Source organism: Phyllostomus hastatus, unplaced genomic scaffold, assembly GCF_019186645.2.
Source record: "Phyllostomus hastatus isolate PE091 unplaced genomic scaffold, TTU_PhHast_1.1 phas_scaffold_21, whole genome shotgun sequence".
Taxonomy (NCBI): domain Eukaryota; kingdom Metazoa; phylum Chordata; class Mammalia; order Chiroptera; family Phyllostomidae; genus Phyllostomus; species Phyllostomus hastatus.
The window spans coordinates 35,561,861-35,567,378 of NW_025334017.1; positions in this window are offsets into that span (position 1 = coordinate 35,561,861).

Here is a 5,518-nt window from a genome sequence, read left to right on the forward strand (position 1 = left end):
TTTAAGGAGCATCTCCAAAGGTGCTAAGTGCTGTCCATCTGGGCACTGGGGAGAAGAGTGCAGAATTCTCTGTTAGAGCTCACCCTTTCTCCCACACTCAGCTCTACAACTTACACATAAATGCTGCTGCGTTTGACGGGGATGTTTTCACAAATAGCAAGTGAAAACAACCTAAGATTATGCTCCTGAGACTAGTAATGGTTTGCCACTGTATCTTTTGCTTAGAACTAAGTATAAAGTGCTTTGAATTGAGTATACTGGGCACTCAAAAGTATTTTTTTTCACTGAACTAACAAATTGAATTTTCAACATTTAAATAAAATACGGAAGATGATGTGTTGAATAAGATGCTTAATGGAATAGGTAGAATAGAAAAGCATGGCTATACAAATACAGAGGCTTCATAGAATACTTTTCTTGGTCTGAATTTTTCAGTCCATAATACAAACTCATCAGAAATACTTTCCAACTTGTGTAGGTTTTTGGATGGACAAAAGGAGACAGTGGGTCTGGACCCATGAGAATCATTAACTCACCTTGAATTTTTAGCAGCAGGTGTTTAAAGAACATAATTGACTGGGTTCTGGCTTCTTCCTGGGATGAATGCAGAGCGCTGGAGGATGTACAGAGCTGGAATGAGTGATGTTCTCATAATTATAACAAAAAGCAAACAAAATAACTCAATTCATATTCATGAATTTTTAAAAAACCCATGGATGAATAACACCAAGAGTGAACACTGATGTAAACTGTGGACTTCAGGTGATAACGATGGGTTGATGTGGGTTTTTAAGTGTAACAAATGTACCACTCTGCTGCGGGATGTTTGATGATGAGGGAGGTTATTTATGTGTGGCAGCAGGGGGTGTATGAGAAATCTGTTCCAAGTGCCGCTTCCATGAAATGCAAGCACCAAGGTTCAAGTTGTGAAAGTGTTGCTGAATTTGTCTGAAAAGCCAGCCACGACAGAAGGACGGCTTGGTGTCCCAGTGGGTTCACCATTCCTCTACGTTGGCTACGTGGCAAAGGAGATTCTTCTTCAAGTTCTTTCTTTAATTCAGAATACAAATCACTGCCTCAAAAAGGAAGGTCCTTTAGCTGTTCAGCCTGCTCTCAGCTAAGGTTCACTGCTTTTCCCGTTACGTGGAGAAGAGGGTGCCCAGAGTGTGAGAGCCTTAGTTAATCATCACAATGCCGACGTGAAGAAAGACGTAGCCATAATACCCAGACTCTAACTCACAGGTCGTATTTTTCCAAAGAAAAATGTAGTCTGGAAGTAACCCATGTAAACTTCTTTTTCATCTTCTCTACAAAGGAATTCTTTCAGCTATTGAATTTAAACAGTAAATATCCGATTTCATCATTTACACAGCTATGACTTGCCATGGTCTTCTGGTTTGTTTTGGACCATTTTACTGACACCAAATGAATATAACAGTTTGTTCTGAAACATTTATTTCTTTTCATTTTGCTATTTGCTGCTACTTGAATTGTTTCCTCAACAGGAAGTGACATGGGCCTTTTCCCATGTAAGCTACTCTTCTGCTCTTTGCTGTGATGTGTAGTTACTCACCTGAGCGAGCACTGGTGTGTGACTGTTTCAGAACTGCCATAGCAATGACCTTGTTCTTTTAGTAGCAATGAGACCTCAGCTCTTGGGTCCACCTGCCAGCCTCGCCATACTGCTTTTGGAAGTCTATCCCAATCATTAGAATCTATTCTAGTCAATGAAAGTTGTAAACTTTTAGGAGAAATGTTTCCTAGTATTCACCCACTCCCATTCAGTGTGCCAGAATGTAAAGATGCTGTGTATAAAATACTGAGATCAGTCAAAATGTCCATATATAGGCAGTTGGTTAAATCAGTTATTCAGTCCGAAAAGAATGAAGCAGGTCTGAATGTGGTGATGTGGAAAGATACCCATGAACTATGGATGTGTTTTTAAAATGAAAAATATTTATGGCTTATATAGAGACAGCACACTTCTAGAATGATACCTGAACTCCTGGCACTGAGACTGTGGAGTGAGGAAATGACTTTTTTATGTACACCTTCTTCTACTGTCTGAATTTTTTACTATGGCATAAATTTTATAATATTTTTTTAAACAAAAAGGAAAAAGTAACACACACAAAAAGGAGTCCAGCTAGGAGAGCTGACGAATTGACAAAGGCGGTCCGTGGGCTGGTGGAACAGTGTGAAACTCCTGGGTGCTGCAGAAATTGGGAGAGTCTGCACCATTTTGGTTGGTTTGAAACCTTGGGAGCTTCCCAGGTGAAATCCCAAAATGCACCCCTGCCAACAGAAGGCAAGGAGGGAGAGACCAAAGAAAGAGGCAGACCACCCCAAATTGACAAGTGGCAGTTCAATGCGCAAGGGAAATTACTATGAGGCTTATTTTGAGCGACCACAAGACAAGTCAGTCTCTGCATCTGCCCTCCAGAATCTAAAAGTTTATGAGGCCTTTATGGAATTCAGTCACGTATCCAGCCCACATGGTCTCAACAACACCTTAATCTCTCACGGAGTCACCCTCAGAATGGCTGCCACTGTGGGAAGGGTGTGAAGAACACATGTTCCGAGGACAGGGGAGGGGGTTTGGAGTCTCTGATCACCTGGGTCCAGCTTGAGGGTGGAGTCGTTCTGATGACCTCCTAACACCTTTGCAGGGTCCTTCTCCCTGAACCCCACTGAACACTCACTGAGTAGATTAGGAAGAACCATAAGAGATTGGAAGGAGGGGCAGCAGCCCCGAAGTGAGGGCTGGACATCTCACCCAGAAGAACAAAGGCATTGACCTGAGGGCGGGGGTGTGAAAGTGCTGGCTTTAAGGTAATGGCAAACACTCATCGCAGCTGGGGAAACAGAACAGGACAAAGTCCATTCTTGTGACAAGGGGTGGGATTAAGTGCTGAACTCACAACTGCAGGCTGGAAGGGGCCTGAGAACTGAGAAGGCTACGTACCTGGGGGACACAGGCACACTTAAGGGACTTAATCAGGACAGAGACTGCATCTCCCTTCCTCCACCATGAAACTTAGAAGCTTTGAATGACAAGTAACAGTGAAATACTGTTGGACGAAGAATGGGTGGAATCCAAGAGTGTGCAAAGAGGACCTCTTTGAGGTATAGTTCAAGGGGGAAGACCTAAAACTCAGAGTCAAATAGGCGTTGATCTAATACACATCCACCATCCAACAAACACACTACAGAAATTTCAAACCTGCGATGCTCCGAGTATAACCACAGCAAAAGCAAAACAACAATAAAAACTAGTCCACTTACTAACTGAATTAGTGCAAAGTCTTCCATTACACTTCTAGCAGAAGGAAAGGCATGTCCATATCCAGGTATAAAAACTATGTGCCTTAGTTTCCACTGGCCTACACAATATATTTGACTTTTAGGCAAAAGTTAGGAATTATACAGAAAAACAAGGAAACACACACATACTCCCACGTGACAGTGTAATCATCAGAAATAATTTTAAGATTTACTATCAAATGACAGTAGTTAAGACAATGTGGAATAGGTAAAAGGATAAATATATAAAAAATGGTACAGAAAAGAACCCTGAAATATACCCATACACATATAATCAACTGATTTTTGACAAAGATTTGAAGACCATTAAATGGAGAAAACTTAGTCTTTCCAACAAATCATATGGAAATGACTGGATGACTGTATGTAAAAAAAAAACCTTCAATATATATCTCACATCTTATATAAAAATTAACTCAGCCATCAGTTAATATCAACAGTAATTAGCCATTCTCCTACCATTTGCCCCACTGTGATGTGAGAAGGCCCATCATCTATGTGACATTCTTCCACGTAATATCAGTCTATTCGTGAGAAACATCGGACAAAATGATTGAAGCCTATTTTACAAAATAGTTCAGTGCAGGTACTCTATACTATCTTTTCAATGATTCCATGCATTTAAAATTATTTCAAAAGTACAAGTTTCAAGAAAGAGAAACGGGCATGAACTTATGCATTCTCTCTCCCTTGGAGGCAAGCTTGAGGTAGACCTGACCCAAAGGCGCAGCCAGGAAAACCAAGCAAATGATTGTTGGAATGACTTGGACTTGAAATCATTAACTTGCAAACTTTTCTTAAGCTGAACGGAAGTGGGCGGGCCACTTCAATACCCGTTTGCAGAAATTCTGGCAGAGAAACTGGAGCTTCCGAAGGGAAAATTCAGACCATCAGTTAACTCCTAGGCACCCACTTTTGGCTACAGCGCTGGTTTTTCCCACTGCCAGTGTCACAGCCTTGGGACTCCGGTTCTCCAGGCTGGAGCCCCTTGACTTCCCCTCTGGTTTTCCTTTCCTCGGACGTATGAGTTGGTGTAATATTCACCGGGATCTGCCATGTCTGATCTGATTTCCCAAGGTGGGGTTAATCTGCGCCGATGTTAAATTCTAAGTCACGGTAGAGTGAGAGAAAGGAAGAATGTAGACAGAAAAGGATGGGATCCAGTGTGTCCCGTTCCCAATATCCCCTTCCTGGGTGTTGTAGCTGATGAAGACAGGCCCTCACTGGCCAGGTCTTTGTGCCAATGTAGGACCAGAATTTCTCTCCTGGGAATTTGAAATTTTGAACTGAAAGATACAGAAATGGAGGATTAGGAAGCTGTTGGAATTCTGCCCACAATGGTGCCAGGGTGCTCTTTGTGAGCCTGGGATACAACCTATATTACTTTCCAGTGACTGTTGCAGTGAATTACCATAATCTCGGTGGCTTCAAACAACTGCAGTTCATTCTCTCGTAGTTCCAGAGGCCAGAAGTCCAAAGTCAGCGAGACTGCACTCCCTACAGAGGCCCCAGGGGAGAAGCTTTTCCTCGCCTCCCCTAGCTCCCCTGGCTTATGGCTGCATCACTCCCATCTCTGCCTCTGTCTTTGCATCGTCTTCTCTTCAGTTCCTCCCCTCCGCCTGTCTTTTACAAAGACACTTGTCATCGGATGCAGGGCCCGCCTAAAATCCAGGATGATTTCATCATCTCAAAAGCCATAATTTAATTACATCTACAAAGACCCTTCTTCTAATTAAGGTGACATTGACTGGTTCTGGGCATTATAAAGTGAACGGATTTGGGGAAGGGGCACCATTCAACCCAGCGCACCACCATTCTAATTAATTTTTTTCCTAAACTAGGGAGTGCCAGTTTCTGTAACTTGCAACCAAAATAACTTACAGAATTGGCCTCTCAAGGTTAGTGTCAGCAGTTATTAATGGTTTGCACCATCTGTATGCTAAGTCTAACTAAAAGTTCTCCAGTTTTAATGTGGCAAGAAGTGCTTTGTAGCTTGTTAAAAAAGCAGGTTTCTGTCCTTTTCCCCAGAGTTTGTCAATAAATTGGCCCAGAAATCTGCATTTTTAACAATTCTCAGATGGTCCTGGTGATATAAGAAAGGAGAAAATTATAAAAACTCAGACCTGCCAATATTCCATTCAAATAAAACAAAAGGAAAAGCAATGAAAAATAATTTGAAAACTTTAATGGTGTT